The 21,580-nt window shown below is 39.5% G+C and overlaps 1 protein-coding gene across 1 annotated transcript in view; it reads left to right on the top strand.

Annotated features, from left to right (window-relative positions):
* The first annotated feature begins 962 nt into the window (after positions 1-962).
* Positions 963-21,580, top strand: part of mc5ra (melanocortin 5a receptor) — a 32,007-nt gene continuing 11,389 nt past the window's right edge. Inside the window, exon 1 of the mRNA XM_042076101.1 lies at positions 963-1,152. The gene's annotated coding sequence lies outside the window, so the exon portion shown is untranslated. The remainder of the gene's footprint in view (positions 1,153-21,580) is intronic.

Consider the following 21,580-nt stretch of genomic DNA (forward strand, 5'->3'; position numbering starts at 1 on the left):
AACCCACTTAGAAAAGTAAATGAGATTTTCAACCTCAAGACAAAATATATTATACCTACATTATGGGAGAATAGATGAAAACAATGTCCTGATGGCGGTGACAGTTTGAAGGTCACTGCTGTCCAATTTGCTCCACAGAATAATAGTCCAGCAAGGTAGCTGCAGCCATTTATCTAACTTTCATCTTCACAGCAACTTTTGCATATTTGCATTATGTGTACAACAACCAGTGGTGTCCCCAGCGTCTTCATTATAGCTCTGCCAATGAGTTGAATTTAAGGCTACTACTGACATTTGTACTGATATTCCCAGGTGGCATGAACGGACCATATTTGCAACCAGAGTAGGTGAGAACGAGGAGAGAGGAAGGTGTGTGTGTGTGTGTGTGTGTGTGTGTGTGTGTGTGTGGGGGGGGGGGGATTATCAGATGATATTCATATACAAGTTATGCTTTCAAGAGGCATTTAAATGGTTTTTAACCACAAAACCCCTGAATGTGCTTTACAACAGTGTTGAATATTTTAATTTATTCTCATTGTGCAATATTAAGAGTTATGCACTATTGTAAAGACCACACGCTGCTTACAATTAACAGAAAGCTGTCCAGTCATTTTAAGTGTTTTTTTTTTCTCATTATTTAAAAAATATATATATTATTCTCAGAATTTATTGTTTTCTCTAATGAAAAGATAAACATGAAACAAGCAATAATGTCCCTAATTGCTTTGGAGCGATAAAAATATTTATTATATTTTCTTAAAGCAAATTAAAGTGGCAGTTTTTGTTTCCTAATTGGGAGTCTGCAAACAAGTATTTGCCTGTAGGGCCTGGGCTACCTTTCTGCACAGACAGTATCGTTAGAGTCAGGTTCTAATTACCCACCTGTTGTCAATTATTCTGGTTTGTAAAACTGCAGTCAAACAGCCCACTAAACAGCATGTACCATCTGATGCATAGTCAAATAGCAACATCGCACAATGGATCAGTTTACTCATACTTTTATGATGGCACCCACAAAGATATATGTGTACTTCAGTGCATAATCCTTTCGGCGAGATTATTTCATGAGAGAAATACTTCATGGAACAATGGCACTGAAGGTACATCTGGTGATCCAAGTTGAAACAGCAATGTGTTCTACATTTCAATAAGGTAGCCTATTTCTCTCATTCCAAGAGGGTGTGAGTGAGTGTCTTTTGCTTGAATTTCTTCACCAGGATGCAGCTGTCAGGTGTGTGCTGGTGTGTTTTATAAGCCTATGGCCTTGCTTCTCTTTCACTTGACAGCTCTGTTGTGTTTCCCATTTTTACCACTGAAATCCTCCTGAGTCCTGCTCAAGACACCTCAAACTAGGGTGGGAATTTGACTTCCACAAATTGATTTCACAGATATGGACAAAACCCCTTCTATTAATACACATTGTCGACACAATAACATTCTTAATCATTCACAGGATCAAACAGTGAAAAAGGTTGCTCAGATGGATTCAGATGGAATATTAATGCAAACATTTGCAGAGATCAGTCCAGAGTGTCTTGTGTAAGGGTGAGTCAGAGTTCATTTTTGGTAAGTTGCTATGCAAGTCACTGAGCAGAAAAGCCAGATTGCAGTTTTTCTGCGTTGACCTTTTTGTCCTTACTGTCACCAGTGTTCATTATTCAAATACTCACACTAAACACAGAAACTTGCAAAAATGGAATGAATGTTCTGTGGGTAATCCTGAATCCATCTGAAAAAATACTGGACATCTTTGTAAGGTAGCCTAAATTTCAGAACTTTATATAGGGTTGATATCAGGTTTAATACATCCATATCCTTAAAGGAGAATTGGCATGAAGTGTAGTGAAGTGTTGTAATAACTCTTGTGGGCGTCCTCCTGATGTTTCTCCAAATTGACACCATGTGTGGGTATTTCTTAGCCTGACGAGCCATAGCTTTCTAGGCTAGGTATTTTTAATTTCAAGTGCATATTGTGCAAGTGAAACTAATTCTGAGAATTCTACATAATACAGCACACTTTAAGGAAGAAAGGGACTTAGTCTCCACACAACTTATCTCTGCTTTGGAGAAAATGTGTGCTGTACTTGATAATCTCCTTCATGTAGAGGTTCAGATTAGGGTTAAAGAACACCTCTTTTCATATGCACATAGAGGCTTTGTACAATGATACAGCTCTTTTTCAAGGACAAAGTTTAACGGGATTCATACGATTGAATTGATTAGTATAAACTGCTATTTTTAAGTACAGAATAACCTGCTAAGAATTTAAAAATTAATTATATTATTCCCTTACTTTGAAATAATTATGCTGTTACATGTTGTGTACACATCACAGTTACAGTGAGGCTCATACGTTTCTGAGCCCATGCTAAAGTTGACTAAAAAGAGGAATATAAAATCATCTTTTGGAAATTGATCTTAATGCCTTGAGGAAAATCTGTGGATGGACTTCCACGTCCATTGCCGTTCCCCACAGAATTTGACTGAACTTGAACAATTCTGCTAGAAGAATTGGCAAATATTCCCCAATCTAGGGGGAGTGCAAAGCTACAGTAATAGAGACATATCCAAACAGATTGATGGCTGTAATTAAAGCAAAAGGAAGCTCTACAAAGTATTAAATCAGGGGGTTGAGGACTTCCAATCCTGTTATTCTAGTTTTTCATTTTTTATACATTTTCAGAACTGTTGCATTTTTTCCCATTATTTTGATGTACAGCTAAATTTGTAAATGAAACTGGGTTTTGATTTCAGGCTGTATGACAAATAAAGTAATTATTTCAAAGGGGTATGATGATTTTTATAGGCACCGTAGTGTATGGTTTTGCAGATTTGGGTTATGGTATTATTTGGGGTAATGGGGTTATAGTGGCATGTTTACTGTAAAAAGAAATATATATGCAAAGATTTTGTGTGTAAGCAGTACAAGCAGAAGAACTGTAGTGCATTTCACAATGTGGAGAGAAAAGGTCTGTTCTTATGTGTCCTGTTTGGTCAGTGTTGGTAAACGTGTTTGTATTGAGTAATATGATTCAAACATAATCAGATTATATGGATGTGTTTGTGATAAGATAGCAAAATAAGAGTTTTTATAAAAACTAGATGTACCGCATAGCGGTACAAAATATGACCGCCGCTCAGTCCTGTACATCCATTCCGCAAAAATAAATCACATTAATCAATTTGTCTCCATCTTCTACTCCATCCCCCACTCTTGAAACTTTTATGTATGCTTGTTTGGCATGTGTGTTTGCAGGCCACACAGAAAGTAGCCTACTGGCGCTGCAAAGGTGAATAGATTTGTAGCTCTTGCCAAAAAAATTGTAGCATTGTTATAAAACCTTTAAAATCTCTACATTACATTACATTTAGCAGACACTTCTTGACCAAAGTGACTTACATATGTCAGCTATATTACAAGGGATCACATTGTCCCCGGAGCAACTTGGGGTTAAGTGCCTTGCTCAAGGGCACAACGGTGGAAGCCGGGAATTGAACCGTCAACTTTCAGGCTACTGCACGCTAGCCCAGCTCCTTAACCACACTACCACCACCCCGGTGATCTCTAAACAATCACAAGTAGGGCAGTTCATCACAGTCCATCCATTACAACTGGACTGATGAAAGGTACACCTGTAGGCTACATTGTATTTGGGAAAAGCAGAAGGTAGCATTATGTATGTATGTGTATGTATGTATGTCATCTAGTTCATATGATATTCAACTTAATTGTCAATGCACAAATTAAATACCAGTAGTCTAAAACAAAATGCAGTTTTACCCAGTGGTGCAAATAACTGACTAAATAAATAAATGTCCAAAAGGGCCTTCAGGAAATGCGTCTCTAGATACACATTTTAACGGGCTGCTGCTGCTGAAGAGCTGCTGTTATTGTTTGTGCAAATATAGGCTGATTCATGTTCCCTTGCATTTTGCAACTGTGAGGTCCATTGTTAGTCTGGTTTTCGCCAGACCAAGCTCAATCTTTTAAGAAATCGCCGGCAGATCAGGTTGGGTTCACCCAGCCTAGTCCATGGTAGGCGCCCGAAATATTGTTTAATTTTGCGATTGAGATATCCACGCACTGGCGCCAGGTCTGTGAAGTCTACGGCTAAAGCAGCCATAATGAAGAAAGTGTTATCGTTGTTTGGATAGGCTACTTCACACACACATGCTTTCAGCGTCTCAGTCTCACGGTAGGCTATAGCCATAGGCAAAACTGTATCGGACCGGTGTAACGTTGGTACTAAATCATCCATCGCAAAGAATGATTTTTGTAGCACGTGCAACAAATAGGTACAGTCCTGCCCTGGATACATCTCTCAACGTGCGCTCTAAAATTTGGTTAAATTTGGTTTAATTGGACATGTAGATCGTCACGGGTGTGTTGTTGACACAAATTATTCACTTTGACGAATTTATGTTTCAGTCCAAGTTACTTTACTTTATGACTGCTTCGCTAGCTTCGCTAGCGGCGGTCATAAATAGTTTTGACTGAAGTGTTTCATTTTGCAAAAGAAAAAGGGATTCTGCTAATTGTGTGTGTTGTGTTATTTGGGTGTAGTGTTTTTTTAGTGATTTGAAAAAAAAGGGCCCTGTTTTCAAAATTGTGCTTAAGCAATCGTAAAAAAAGAGTTTTAAACTAAAACTGCTTTAGCTCAAACTGGTCACAAGTGAGTGTTCATGCCATGTTCAGGTCTAAGTGGCCACAGGGACTCAGGTTTGTGTCCTGCGGTCATTTCCGGATCCCCTCTCTCTCCCACTTGTTTCCTGTTTATCTTCACTGTACTGTCTAAATGCAAAAAGTCCAACAAATATACTTAAAAACAAAAAGAAAATTTGATTATTTTTTATGAATGCACCACTGAGACAAATAGTCACAATAAGATATGAACATTATGTAAATCTTCTGTTGTAACCTATTTACATCTTTTCCCATTTAATTGTTTTGTGCTAAGAGATTTCCATGTGTGAGTCAGTCCTGTCTGTGATTTGGCATAGAGATAAAGACAGAGAGAGAGAAAGCACTTTTGATGGCCATAACAGGCAGACAAGAGTGTCAGCACAGGATTTGAAAGCTGATACGGAGGGTTGGAAGAAAGGCATTCATCACTCGGTGCTCAGATAACAATATTTCAACCTAATTATAAACACAGCTTACCGGTATAAAAAAGTTCAAATTATCACCACCCCATTCTTATTGAAATATTGTGATGTTTTCTTCATATTGATAGCGCCCTGGGGGTGAAGGTGTTTGCTGAACATATCTCATTAAAAGAGCTCTCAGACACACTTCATCTGCCTTTGATTTCAAGTCCCTTTGATTTCAAGTTGTGTATTTTAATTACCGGTAAAGTATGTGAAGAATTTGTATTCTGTTCACGATTAAGTCCTGCAATCAAGAAAGGGGTTCAGGTGTGGAGAAATCTCTGTATATGACAATTAGGAAAATTGTTTACTTATTGCTTATTTCTCCTAGTCTTTCCTTATGAGACAAACAAATCTACAGTATGAATGTCATGTTTAGCAAACTGGCGATTTCAAATGACATTTTATTTGCTGTTGTGAAGGGTACCATCCCACTAATTACATATTAGTGACACATTCATATGGATATTGGAAATCTACACTGTTAAATATCGTGTTATTGTACAGTTATTGTGTTTTTGAAGAGTTTTAAAGCTGAAAGCAAACATCAAATCAAGAGGTTCAGCAAAGACAAGACAGTTTGATTAGCCTACTGTACATCAAAAAGGCGAAAGATAAGAGGATTTAAAAATGCTGTGTGACAGTAGGTAGTATTGTACACAAAATTATACTTAGCACACCAGCCAAACATATCATGCAACCTATGGTATCATAAGAACAGCTCTGAGATATTATTGTGTACTGTGTATTGTGTATTATTGTGTAATACTGAGTAATGACATTTGCTGTATTAATATACCAGTGGAGCACTTTCTAAGTGGGAAGAAGATTGAACGTCTGGCTCCTGATATACCCCTTACTAAAGTACAGTGTAGATTTAAATGGTCAAGTATATCTCTTCCAGGTCAGGAAGTGATTGCACTTTTGTGACCGAGCACCACAAATCTCCACACAATCTTATTACTCTGATATCATCAAATCTTCAGAGTTTGGCAGTGTAGTGTAGAGACTCAAAAATATCTTTCGCCTTCCATCAATAAACTACAAACAGCTTTCATTTGCTCTTCTATGTTATTTGTTTTGCCTGGAGCCTGAAATATGGAAATGAAATCACTCGCAAATCCTGGAGCCCTCATTATTGGCCGGCCTCTCTGAAAAGAGCTTAGAGTCAGCTGCTCCACATCCTGTTCCAGGTCTAGCAAGCCTGAGGCAGGCACGACTGACTAAAACTTCCCACCGAGTTACATTCTAGATCCCTCACCTAGGGAGAGGCGTACAAAATCCAGCAAACTAAGAATAACAATCTGACATGGTTTTTTTGTACCAAATCATATAAGATAACATGTAAAATGGTCCAGAATAATGTATATTCTTTATTTATAATAATTAAGATGAAAACAAGTAGGGGTGTCCCGATTGTCCAAATCCTCGATTCGATTTAATTTTTGATTTTAAAGTCACGATTCGATTCGATTTTCGATCTTTTTTTTAACGCATTCCTTATGTTGTTTACTTTTTTTCCCCCATTTTCCTACTCTGTTTTGGGGGTCTTTTATTTTGAAACCGCTCCAACCATGAGGTTGTAAACAGAACAAACATTAAGAACACAGAATGATAATTAGATTGTTTCAGCACACTCCGAAGAGACCCAAGGTTGGTGTTCATGGAATATGCAAGATTAAAGGGATACGCCACCATTTGGGGAAATACTCTTAAAACGAATGTGTTGTCCCTATCTGGAAACAGAGATGTGTAAAAGAAACAACACAAGTTGTGTTGTTTTCGACGCAAGTTGTGTTATATTATTTTCAACACATTTTGTGTAACAAATAAATAGGCTAAAGGAAACAACACAAACTTGTGTTGTCCCTATCTGGACACAGAGATGTTTTCAACACATTCGTTTTAATAGCGTACACTCATTTTACACCTCCCCTCGAGTTAAACAATTGAGTTTTACTTTTCTCCAGTTCATCCAGCCGTTCTCTGAGTCTGGCTATACCACTTTTAGCCCCAGCCTAGCATAGATCATTGAATCAGATTAGACCATTAGCATCTTGCCTGAAGATTTCCGGTAATTTTCCTATTTAAAACTTGTCTCTTCTCAAGTTAGATAGTGTAATAAGATTAACGGAAAAATAAAGATTTTCTAGGCTGATTTCACATGGAACTATACTCTCATTCCGGCGTAATAACCAAGGAACGTTGCAAACTTACCATGGGTTCAGCAGCACATCACACAACACCTGAAAATAGTCCCTGTAGGCTATAACTTCCAGCAGCTGCAGCAGAATTTCTGCATGCCTTAAAGGTGCCATGTGTAAGAATTGAGGTAAAAATATCCAAAAAAATGAGCTACACGCATCAAAAGAATGAGAAGAAATAAGGGTGATGATGTAATTAAAAAAAATGACAAGGTATAGTGCTGCAGAGATATCCACCTGAATTAGCATGCTAAATTACTAGCCACAGCCCGACAGGTGTATACTCTTTGGTTCAAGTATGCCCACAAGCCGTGCGAGTTATTCGTGTATGCAGTTTGGCTGGCGGTTATGTTGCCTGCATACCGCCTCCCATGGCAGAAACTGGTATTATGACACCTGTCGGGCTGTGGCTAGTAATTTAGCATGCTAATACCTCAATTTTTACACATGGCACCTTTAAGGACAGTGCAACCGGAATTTTTTCAGACCCTTTCAAGTTTTCCACATTTCTCATCAATCTACACACAATACTCCAACACTCCACAAAAAAGCAGGTGTTTTGAGTGTTTTATAAATTTATGAAAAACGACTGAAATATTCCATTTACATAAGCATTCAGACCCTTTGTTATGATGCTTGCAATTGAGCTCTGGTGCATCCTACATCTATCAATGGTCCTTGTGATGCTTCTACAACTTGATTGGAGTCCACCTGTGCCTAAATGAATTCACTGGACATATTAGGAGATATAAGGTCAAACAGTTGATGGTGTATGTCAGAGTGAAAACCAAGCCACGAGGTTGAGAGAATTGTCGGTTACACTTTACTTGACAGTATGGACATAAGAGTGACATGACAAGTGTCATTCAGTTTTTGTCATAACAAGTCAGAGTTGGGTTTAGGTTTAGGGTTAGGGTTAGGAAATTAGAATTAAAATTTATTTTGCTTTGTAGTTGTTTAAACTATTATGCACTGGCCAGTTGTTCTCGCCCCACTATTCCCATCTAAAATTCAAATAAAATAAAAGTTAAAAAAGAGTAGATATGAAAAAGACAGAGTGGTTTAAAACTTTAGTTTAATTTTTCAGTCCAGTTTCCTCTATGTACAACATGTGACAGTGAGTGCAGGTGATAACATAAACTAAATTGGGAGTGTCTAAATTTAATGGGTTAGTGGGTGCAGAACAGTGACTATGGATATTGGTGATGAATAAGTGAGGGGTGAAATGTAGGTTTTCTTTAGGGGGTGGGGGTTGTAAGTGACGGGTGAAGGTGGTGCGTATGAGGAGGTCTTTGAGGTTTTTATTGCGTCTAAATGCGGAGATGAGTGTGTGGTGTTGGAAAGTGGGGTGTGTTGTTTGGAATTCAGTATAATGTTGTTTCAGTGTGTGGTGTAGGTGTTGTATGTTGTGTGAATAGGTGCTAATAAGGGGCAGGAGATGGGGTGGGTCAGGGTTGGGGTTAGGAAGAGGGTTGGGGTTAAGGTTAGGAAAAGGGTTGGGGTTAAGGTTAGGAAAAGGGTTGGGGTTAGGGTTAGGAAAGGGGTTGAAAGAGGTGAAAGAGACACAGACAGAGTAACACAAAACACTTACACACTCACACAAACTTAGACTTAGGGTTAGGGATAGGGTTAAAGGTTAGGATTAGGAGTAGGATTAGGGTCAGGGTTAGCATTCATGCGTCATGACATTGTCTTGTGTTCATGACAGTGTCGTGTCACTCTTATGTCGATACTGTCAAGTAAAGTGTTACCGAATTGTCTGTAGACAATGCAAGACCAATGCACTGCAAGACAGGGTTGTGTGAAGACACAGATCTGGAGAAGGATACAACAACACTTCTGCAGCATTGAAAGTGCCCAAGAGCACGATAGCCTCCATCATTCTCAAATGGAAGTTTGGAACAACCAACAGCCTTCCTAGATCCGGCCACTCAGCCAAACTGAGTAATCCGGGATGAAGGGCCTTGGTCAGACAGGTAACCAAGGACCCAATGGTCACTACGAATGAGATCCAGAGTTCCTTTGAGAAGATGAGAGAAGCATAAAGAAGGACAACTATCAGTGCAGCACTCCACCAATCAGGCCTTTATGGTAAAGTGGCCAAATGGAAGCCATTTTATGCCGGGAGTTTGCCAAAAAGCAACGACTCTCAGACCATGAAAAGTAAAATCTGGTCTGATGAAACGAAGACAACTATTTGGCCACAATTCCCAACGGCGTGTGTGGAAGAAACCAGACACTGAGCTGTACTGATGGTTATCCTTCTTTACGCTTCTCTAATCTTCTCAAAGCAACTCATCTCAGGATCTAATTCATAGTGACCATTAGGTCCTTGGTTACCTATCTGACCAAGAAGCTAGTAATCAAGGATCTTTGCTATAGTCACTCGTATGGTAGCTGAGGTAGAATATTGAGAATGTGCAGAGTGCTTTGTGTTCAAATGCAGCTTTTTATAGGTGATTTGTTCCGAAATAGTGCCAATCCAACAAAACATCACTTCATCCCCCCCCCCAGATGCTTTCCTGTATAGTGTTCCCCAGATTGCCTTTAAGCTTTCTTTTCAGACAATACACTTCTCTCCTGTATGGTTTACAGTCACATGTTCAGTAAGATAGTTATGGAAATAATCAGTGGTCATATAAAGGTTTAAAATGCTTCAAATGTCAAGTTATGTTATGTCAAAGTGACCCCAGAATTAATAAATCAATAGAATGCTAACTCTATAGGCGGTCACATATTAGACGTTACCATAGTTGGTACGTTTTCTGGACATTTGCCTACCCCATTGCTATTGCCCCAGTGTGTTAGCATTTAAACAAAATGTTTCAGCCATGTGGATAATTTCATCAAGGGTAATTTCTAGCAAACTATTCAATTAAACAAACTCAAAGTATATTTTGTGAGAGCCAAGTTGGTGCAAAACTTTAGACAAAGCGTGAGCATAATAAAATGTGAATAGAGCAAAGTACATCCACATTCCCAGCAGAACGCTACTCTTTTCATCACCCAATACTATGCAATTACTTTTTCCCTGTAATCTATCCATATTTGCAATTAGCTCCTTTACAAGCTAGTGTATGAATGAATACATTTTAATCGGCCATTTATCAAACAAGAACTATGCTGGCACTGCGCGCTGGCCTTTTTAGTTTTTAAATGGCTATTTTGTTAGCATTGGTAAATAAACACTTCATTAACATTAATTATCACCCGGAGAGAAGAAATACTCTTTTGTGATTGACTGGTGGGGTGGCTATTAATTCTGAATAACGGGACACCTATGAAGTAGATCTGGTAAAAAAAAGTTTAATCACCGTTCCATATTAATGCTTATGAATGGTAATCATATGTATGGTCATACAGATGCCTCTAAGACTGATGTTACTAACATGATGACTAACAATATGTTGGAGTTACACAGTCACTAATGATCTGTCTCTCTCTCATCTTAACATAAAGCAGATGGCATAAGACAAAGCATTAAAGGACATATACTTACGTCAAAGCCCAGCTCTAGCAGGGAACACGTGGAAGGGACCCCCGCTCACTTGGTGTCTCAAGCACTCCTTCTTAAGCAAATCACAAAAGGTGAACTGAGTGCTTTCAGCTCCATTCTCACATCATCAATGCTTTTTACAGATGTGTAGTCTCCCCCCCACCCCACCCAACACACACACCCGATTCAACAACAGCTGTTTCTATAGAGCAGGTAGATGTCAGGTCTGCAAGGCCAAGTTGGCTGACCTGGCTGATCTCAACATGACAACGACAAAAGATGTGCACAGAATCTGAGACAGCATTTACAAAGGGTCTGCTCAGTTTCTTCATTCGCTGAGCGCGTCTGAGTCAGACGTAACCTGGGCTCGACAGCTGCTCTTCTGCCAGGTAGCCCTTTCATCATGTCAGATGCCTCTACAAATTAGGCCCAAAATCACATTCATGTGACCATTTTCAAGACTTTTTAAATTAAAATTAAAAATCAAACCTTTCATGACCTTATTTCTGTTTCTTTAAAAATAAAGTTGAAGTGAAGTGTGTAGGAATCACAAGTAAATGACTAATTGTATTAATCCCCCCTCACCTCACTATTTCATATTGTTGCCAGGAACACACACTGCATCTTAGTTGGGCATCACAGTTCGAGCTTCTTTTTCTCTGAACCAGTGATAAAGCTAATCTTCTACCCTAAGAAATCCCCAGGGGAGTCTTAACAGAGAGCTATTGTTTGTCAGTCTTGGCCGCCAATTGTAATAACTTCATTAAAACCAGTGTCAGAGCACGCTCTACCCTCCATTAGAACACTTAGGTTTGATAAAGAACTCGACAACAGGAAGCTCACAGTCTTGTCAGTTTGAATAATTGCCGACTTAATGTGTGTGTGTGTGTGTGTGTGTGCGTGTGCGTGTGTGTGCATGAATGTCTGCATGTGTGCCAGGGATGTGTGAGCATATGCATACCTGTGAATGTGTATTTGATATTGTGTGTGCGTGTTTCATTGCTTCATTGCATAACTATGTTGATATTTCTCTGTGAATGCTTGTGCCCCTTAAGTTGTTTTTTGAGCGTTTGTGTTTTTTTTTTTTTTTTTTTTTTTTTTTTTTTCCAAGTTTTAAGCATCAGAAGTATCATCTAAAGCATCGGAGGGCCTTGTGATCTTTAGAGGCAATTTTAAATTCAGCAAGAGCTGTGGGTTAAAGCCTCTGGAGTTATGGTAAAAATATTTCTGTGGGACAAAGAACAGTTTGCCACTGCGCTGCAGTCACGCACGGCTCTGTGCGGTGGACCGCGTGATTTCAAAATAAAAATGCGGTTTCAAAGTAAGTCTTCCAAAACAAGGAATAAAAAACTTAAGAAATATATTACAGTTTTTCTCGATTGTTTACACACATTTTTCTGAAAGCATGCCTAATACTCTCAGAACTCTGCACACAAATCAAAAAACACACACACAATGGGCAAAACCCCTCAATTCTCCTGCAAAATGAACCTTTACATTCAAAACTATGTTATTTCTTCTCAAAATGGTATTTTGTTTTCAAATGACAAACACAAACCATCATATGAATAGACATTTATAAGAACCAGTTGAACACTGACATGCTCAATGTAAAACAGTATGATGAATGGCAAACACTTCTTCTCCATTCATCATAATGGCTTAAGCCTTTTTTGTTCAGTGTTACACTTACTACAGACAGTACATACATAAGTGTGTTTTAAAATATTTAAGAATATTGTTTTTATACTCAGAACACACAAATACACTAACAAATATATTTAATTTTTCCCCACAAAAACAATGTATACAGTGTACATCCCAAACCAACATAAAGTTGCACATACAGTGGTCTACAGTATAAGTATATGTTCTCTTTTGATTCTGTGAGGGAAATCTGGTCTCTGCATTTATCCCAATCCGTGAATTGAAACACACACAGCACACAGTGAACACACAGTGAGGTGAAGCACACACTAATCCGGAGCAGTGAGCTGCCTGCTACAGCGGTGCTCGGGGAGCAGTGAGGGGTTAGGTCAGGTCAAGTCAAGTCAATTTTATTTGTATAGCGCATTTAACATGCACAGAGTGCAACCCAAAACGCTCCACACATAAGACATTGTCATCGACACATAGACTAACAAAGACAATAGATGCCGGACGGAGCGGCGTAGTCGCCAGCGTACCCGTGACACCAAGACATACATTTAAGAAAAAACAAACACAAAAAATGCCGGATGGAGAGGCGTAGTCGCCAGGGTACCCGTGACACCAAGACATACAAGACAGACAACAAACAAATTAATAAATAAAAAAAATTAGTCCAATTTCGGTAACACTTTACTTGACGGGTGAGTTCATAACACATTCATAGCAGCTGTCATAAACTGCACATAAAGCATTCATGACTGTTTCATGAGACATGACTCAACATTCATACCAAATCTTTCATGAATGTGGAAGACAGAACGACAAAAATGTGTCAAAATAAAAGTCCAACAATTGCAAAGCAGCATTGCCGTTTTTGTACCTGATCACGTCACATCTGAGTCAATGGGCTACTCCAGTGCCAAAAAGACAGAACATGGTCAAGCAAATAATTTTTGTTTCATAAAAATGTATTTGTTTTATGATACCTTTGCAGATGATTTCTCATCTTTTGCTACTGAGAATGTCCAACCGTTCCAGGTTACACAAATACGGGTCAGCTGAATGTAGGCTAGTTTACCTCCCAGTGTTAAATTCAGTGATTATATAATATAATATAAGTGACATTCGATGTAGACTTCATAAGATATTCATGAAATATTTACAAAGGCTGGAGAGAAAAACGGCAATGCTGCTTTGCGATTGTTGGACTTTTATTTTGACAAGTTGTCATCGTTCTGTCTTCCACATTCATAAAAGTTTTTTTGTCACCAGACTTAATCATATTTTCATAAATAAAATTTTTCAGTAATGAACTTGCAAAGCAAAGACACTTAAGGGAATATGATAGTGTCATACAGTGCAGTACCTATGGCTTTCATTTGTTCTTCTTGCCCCACTTCACACTATAGCTTCTTAATTAAACAATTAAAAAATGTACACATGCCTTTTCCATTCTTGGTTGACCATGGTTCTCTGCTGTCCTGCAAAGGAAAAGCCATTCAACAAGTTGCGATATGTTTCCCACCAGACCACACAATGGGTTCTTTGTTTCAGGTATATGAAACAGTCATGGGTTCTCCATACCTGATCTAATTCTGCTTTTCTGGATGTACTTGTTGTGCATGTGTTATCTTGCCTGTCCTGGAGGTCATGGCTCGCACTCTTAGAGCCATTTTCTCTGTGACCTCATGTGTATAAACGTGAATATATGAGGCACTGAAAAACCAAACAAAGTGAAGTAGCCTATTCTCACATGCTTGTCAGCTACACTAATGGTGGTCATAATTAGGCCTAATTTTTACGTTCTTCTTAAAGTGACAGGAACTCAATTAGACCTACACACCACATATGTAATGACATTACAGACAAGTGTAACTTAAAAACCAATATGAAGTATTCAAATTACTGAATATTTTTAGCTATTAGTAATTATTCAGATCATGAATACTATAAATGATTAACAAAATATATAAAGCTTAGTGCATATGAATAAAATATTAAACCTAAGAGATAAGCCATCACTTTCTGTGTGTGTGTGTGTGTGTGTGTGAGAGAGAGTGTGTGTGTTTGTGTGTGTGTGTGTGTGGGTGGGTGGGTGTTCAAAGTTTCAAAGTTTAGGATCAGCACTGCACTGATGGTGTCAAGGTGGTGGGGGCCACCAAATCAAATCAAAAAAATCTTCACTTGGTATTGGTATCGAAACAATAATTTTGGCATTGTAGCAACACTAGTAGTGTGTGTGGAGGGGGGGGGGGGGGTGGTGGGTGGGGTGGCATGTCCACACCAAAGCTGGGACCAAACCTACCTGCTTTTGATTACAGAAAACAAAGATTTAGATGTGGGAAGTAGAGCATCTGTCACATGTTGTTTATTCATGGTCACATATAAGAAACAGACAGTCTCACAATTTAATCGCACAGTGACAAATCTAGTTTAGTCTAAGTAATTGAAACCATATAATTCAAGATGGCTAGGGAGGCAAAATGTAATTCTGAAGAGATTCTTCCTTAGAGCATTTCTATTTTTAACCAGAATTCTACCATAATCATTATGACCGCCGCTAGCGAAGCGGTCATATAGGGATTGTCAAAGTTTTTTGAACCGTGGCACTGAGGATGAAGAATCTTTTATGGTATGTTGGTCTCAAGGGCCCACATCAATCTGGCCCATAATCAGTCATTTGTGATTTGCACCCCGATTGTTCACAAAAGTTTGTGAAAACATGCACATCAGAGTACTGCTTAACTAATGTAAAATATAACTAGATGTACCGCATTTAGTGACGTACACCAACAAGGATTCCCGGGACACTGAAAGACCGGGGTACACGAAACTTGGTGGGCATGTAACCCCACATGGATAGCATGGAACCATCGTTTTTCGTTTTGATCTGTAGCCCCCCCCCCCCGCTGGACTGCACCCCCCGAAAGGAGGGTAGGGCAGACACAGTTTTCTGTGAATATCTCGAGAACCGTAGGGTTTAGAGGACCATTTTTTTTTTGTATGTTGATCTCAAGGGGCCATGTCAACCCATTCCATAACCACTCATTTCATGTATAGCGCCACCTAGTTAAAAATTAAAAAGCAAAAAATTAGGTGTTTTCATCACAATATCTCTGGCTGACACCCTACACACTAATCGCAAAACACCAATCCAACAAAACATTATAAATTACAATACTTGCAAAACTCTTCAGACTTACGCTCACTCCTCACATGTGCAAACACTAATTTCTTTACTGAACATCAATCAATCATATAGTCTAGGCTTACATAGAAATAAGCCCCCCCCCCCAAACACACACGTATGGAAATATATATAGAGGCTATGAAAGATAGAAGAGCTTTAGGTTTAGAGCAGCAGTGTACATTGGGAAAACACTTATTCAAAATGCAAAACATATCTGTAATTGAAAATACCCACACACATAGCTGAAAGCACAGAAAACTGAACACAAATCAGTTTGAGTCTTACACTTTTTGCCCATTGCTTACACACTAAAATAAAATGCTTAGACCAAAGCCTCAATACCTAAACGTCTTGTAGCATACTTTAAACACGGTGTAACCATACCACATTTTTTGCTTTGCACATTGTTTGCAATTCTGCAACACACTTATTGCGAAACACTACACACAATTCCTTACATTAGACATTTTGTTCAAAAGTGAAATCTCCTGTTATCATTGAGAAAACACTTACTGAGAACACTGAACACCAATCAGTCTGAGGCTTAGCACTACAAATAGACTTCAGGTATATTATATTGTACTGGTTCAAGTGTGCACTTTTACCGTCTTTTACGTTGAATACCCGTTTACAGTTCTGTATTTGCCCCTTTACTCCCCATTTCTAACACCTATCAAAGAATTATTTTCACTGGGCCAATGAAAAGTGTGACCACTAACCACAAACCTGTATGCCTCTTTTGCAAGCAATGGCAGAGACATTGAGGTGGGGTTGCTGATTGCTTTTTTTAACTTTTGTTTTGTTGCTTTTTGTTTTGTTTAGAGTTTATTCACTTACTGTATTGCATTGGTTAGTCTGATCCTTTTTCCTTTATTTCTGTAAGAATGTTTGTTTTTTGTAAAACCTTTTGTTGCAAAAAATGTCAGTTGATTACTGCAGAAATTGCTTTTGAGTTGCACAGAAGACTGAGTCTGAGAAAATGACAATAACAATAGAAACACAAAGACTAAGTATATAAAGTATAAAACATATCAGTGTGTTCCTGTTGATTTGGAAGAGTAATTCAAACGGTGCATGTGTGTATGCAATAATTACATTTTTAGAAAGGATTGTTGAGTTTTGATTGCAGTGTTTCATTTTGGCATAGATGTGAGTTGTTTATTTCCAAGTGCTATGTCTTATATGTGTGTAGAGTTTTCATAGCCTAATGAGCCAAATTTTGCATTGTGTGTAAGAAGTATAGGCAAAAACTGTAATAGCCTACTAGATCTCAGGTTAGCCACAGATGTACCTGTTCAGTTACCTGTACAATGTGTAGGCCTCCCTGTACAATTTCATAGTTTTACACTTCCCCCTTAGCCCCCATGTATAAAACCTATTGAAGAATTATTTTCAGTGTGATATGACTGCCAACCACTTGCCGCGATACCTCTTCTGCAAGCAACGGAAGAGGAATGCATGGGAAGACATTGACATGGGGTCGGTTCAAGGGTGGATATAGCACACAGGGCAATATTTCCCCTGTTGCTTAGTCTGAGAGGACATTGTTTGTCATGTAGGTGTGGTTATGTGGCCAGATCAGAGGTGAAACTTGTAGGCCTATGTATCTTGTATGTGTCTTGTATGACGCCCTGGGCGACCACCCGCCTAAGCGGGTACCTGATGGCTTGACCCTTTCTTGTCCTGTGTTTATTTGGCACTCCAGAAACAAATGCACCTATCCCTCAACACAGTCAACCATTTTCAAAATGAAACCAATTACTTTTGTTGTGCAGATTCGTTTTGTAGATATCTTTTTTTTTTTTTTTTTTACTTTTTCATAATCCAGAAAAATAACAGGAAACCAATGTTATGAATGAAATGTGCTGTTTTGGAAGCAATTCGTAGTATTGACTTTAGCATTAGTTATGCGATATTCCCCGCTCCAGTAAGGAGACGTGCTCAAGAGTTGAATCCCCCGTACGGTGTTCATTTTAGGACATCCTCAGACTCAGGTGTCAGACTCAGAAAAACATCGGTCATCTTCAGACAAAACTGCCTCAGCGTCAGAAAAACCAGACTCAGGTGTCAGACCCAGAAAAACATCTGTCATTTTCAGACAAAACTGCCTCAGCGTAAGAAAAACCTAGCTGTCATCCTCAGATAAAACTGCTTCAAACTAAACTGCCTCAGAAAAACATCTCTAAGGAGTCAGGTCTCAGAAAAGTATTAAGTATTAAATAAAGACAAATGTGCTATGCCATGATGTAATACCATATGATACCATTATAAAACGTTAGCAGTTGTCATTGTCATTGCACAACAATAATAGACAGACATAAAGATAGACAGGTACTTGAAATGTAATCCCCAGGGGACAATAACTGCAGCGTTGTTGAATTCATTTGATATGAGATATTATCTTAACTTATTTAGAGAAATGTGCCTTGTTGTTGGTACCTGCTATTTCATGTATTATCATAATGGTATTATATGGTATTACATCATGACATAGCACATTTGTCTTTATGGGGGTTTAGGAATAATGATGTGATGATAATGATGCAGGTTTCTTACTGGGGTAGTGTACAACTGGGAAACGGTTAGCAAAAGTAAGAAATAATGGTCCAGGTGTCGTTCTGGACTTTCGTGGTGGAAAAATGTTTAACCCACTTTTCCCTAGCTCATTGAATGTACCGTAATCCTACGAAAAACAAATTATTTTGCTGTATGTAGTACGTAGCTTACTCCGGTATGTGCCTTACAGCTGCTGCTAATGTTACTAGCGAAGTGAGGTTAGCTAAGTTACATCCATGGATTTCCTACAATGTGTATACCATTGGATCACTTTCTACCTTTACTTATAATTTCTACATCTAACCAAGCACCAAATATAACATGCCAGTGACCAGGCTTGGAATTTCACCATTCTGGGGGCAAGGCCACTTGGCCTTCAGTTGGGCATATTTGGTGGGGGGCACAAAGGCCACATGGGCACCAAGGCCAAAGTTAACTATACAGTAGTAGGCTATAAAAATGATGTTGTATTTAGCCTATTCACAAGGATACAAGGATACAAGGAAGTTTATTGTCACATGCATATAGTTACTGGAAGTAAGAAATGCAGTGAAATTATGTCTGGTGTCAGCCTAGTAGATTAAGTGGCAAGGGCTGCATAAAAAAGGTGGGGGAGGATTGGGATTGGGTGGGGGGCACCAACAAGGAGCACCCAAGAGCAACAGGGGCAAGGAAAAACTCCCTTACCAAGGAAGAAACCTTGGGCAGATCCACGGCTCAAGGGGCTAACCCAGCTGCCAGGGGTCTTGGTGTGTGTGTTGGGTGGATGACGGGGGAGATGGGATAGTGTGCTGTGTATGTGGGGAGAGGGCAGTGTGCAATATGTGTGTTGGGGAAGCTTCCTCATGAGACAATGTGCTGTGTATTGGGGGGGGGGGGGCAGTGTGCTGTAAGTATGTTGGGGATGTGTGTTGGAGAAGCTTCCTGATGAAATAATGTGCTGTGTATGTAGGGGGGGGGGGGGGGGCAGGGACTTACTATTGCAAGCAGAGTACTGTATGTATGATGTATGTGAGTGATGACAGTGAAGATGTGTGTGTGTGTGGGCGGGAGGGGAGTGGAGCAGTGACTGTGTGTGTGTAGTGTGTAGGTGGGGGCAGTGTGCTGTAAGTATGTAGAGGATGTGTGTTGGAGAAGATCCTGAAGACAATGTGCTGTGTATGTAGGGGGGGGGGGGCAGTGTGCAGCAAGTATGTAGAGGAGGCTTACTGTAGCAAGCAGTGTGCTGTATGTATGTGAAGTGATGACAGTGATGATGTAAGTGTGTGTGTTGGGGATGGGGGTGGGGGGGGGGGGCAGAAAGGCTAGGCAATCAAGGACATGGGTAGATGGAGGAGAAATCAAAAATAATAAATAAAAAGTTCTATGGAGATGTGCAAAAGTTGGAGAAAGTCAGATATGTGTGTGTGTGTGTGTGTGTGTGTGTGTTTTGACGTGTGATGAAATAAGAAAATAAATAAAAGGTCTGTAGCATAGGGAGAGGGATGTAAAAGTGCTAAAAGTCTTGTAGGTGTGTGTGTGTGTGTGTGTGTGTGTGGGGGGGGGGGGGGGGGGGGGTCATGAGTGCTGAGTAGTGAATGAGTGCAAAGTCAGTATAGTGTGAGTTCAGAGTTGGGGAAATGTTTGAGAGTGCCGAGGAGTGAATGTGTGCAAAGTCAGTATAGTGTGAGTTCAGAGTTCGGATGGCCTGGGGATAAAAACTTCTCCTGAGTCTCTCAGTTCTGGCTTTGTGACTACATAGGCGTCTTCTTGATTTCAGCGGTAGGAATAATCCATTGTTAGGATGAGAAGAGTCCTTCAGAATCTTTTGGGCTCTTAGGAGTACTCTTCTGGAATAGATATCTTGTAGAGCAGGGAGTTGAGTTCTTATAGTACGTTCAGCTGAGCGCACTACTCTCTGCAGAGTACTACAATCTCTAACTGTGGAGTTCCCATACCAGGTGATGATGCTACCAGTTAGAACACTCTCAACCGCTGAAGTGTAGAAGGCCTTCATGATGGATGTAGAAACTTTGAATTTCCTTAGCTGACGAAGGAAGTAGAGTCGTTGTCTGGACTTTTTCAGAACATATTGAGTGTTAACAGTCCATGTTAAGTCTTCAGTAATGTGGACACCAAGGTATTTAAAACTTGTGACTCTCTCTACAGGTTGCCCGCTGATCATTAGTGGGGTGTAACTGTAGTTCTGCTGCTGCCTTCTGTAATCCACTACCATTTCCTTGGTTTTACTGATATTCAGTGTCAAGCTGTTAGATTGACACCACTGTGCCACCTCATCAACCTGATCCAAGTACAGCTGTTCATTGTTGTTACTAATCAGGCCCAAGATCACTGTGTCATCTGCAAACTTGATGATGGAGGTATGACTACTGTTGGCTTTGCAGTCATGTGTGTATATGTTGTACAGCAGTGGACTCAAAACACAGCCTTGGGGAGCACCAGTGCTGATGGTTAATGAGTCAGATGTCAGACCCCCCACTCTAACCACTTGTGAACGGTTGGTGAGGAAGTCAAATATCCAGTGACACAGGGTGGTGTTCAGTCCTAAGGCCTTCATCTTTGTGACCAAGGTGAGAGGTACTATCGTGTTGAATGCTGAACTAAAGTCAATGAACAGCATCCTCACATAATTCCCATTCCCCTCCTCCAGGTGAGTTAAGGTGGTGTGCATAAGGTTTGAGATGGCATCCTCTGTAGACCTGTTGGCTCTGTAAGCAAATTGGAGGGGATCGAAGAAGGCAGGGAGGGATGAGCAGATAATGTTTTTCACAAGCTTCGTCAGGGCTACTGGGCGGTAGTCATTCAGACATGATGGACTTCTGTTTTTCGGTACTGGAACAATAACAGACTGCTTGAGGCAAGTAGGAACTGTCTCTTGAGCCAATGATGTGTTAAAGATATAAGTGAACACAGGAGCTAACTGAGCAGCGCAGGATTGCAGTAGACCTGCATCATTGTATGAAACATTACAAAAACATGAAACATGACATATTACATATAACTGTAAATCATCTGATCATCTAATAAAAACAGATATCTAGGCTATATATAACATTTATTTTATATTTGGCCTGCTATGAAATCATGTATTGAACAATTTAAATTTAAGCACAGCTCATCTTTAAGAAACTCAAATAGCCTAGATGCATGCTTAGCATTTTGTGATCAGGCTACTTTCACAAACTCTTAGTCAGCTGTCTTCTGATTTACCAATATCTAGGCGATATTTGTAACATTTATTTTGTATTTGGCCCGTTATGAAATCATGTGGAACAATTTAAACACATTGTAAAACTTAAAGCCCAAATTTGGAGACATCAATGCATGTCGAAATTT

The sequence above is a fragment of the Alosa sapidissima genome, chromosome 21 (genome assembly GCF_018492685.1).
Source record: "Alosa sapidissima isolate fAloSap1 chromosome 21, fAloSap1.pri, whole genome shotgun sequence".
Taxonomy (NCBI): domain Eukaryota; kingdom Metazoa; phylum Chordata; class Actinopteri; order Clupeiformes; family Clupeidae; genus Alosa; species Alosa sapidissima.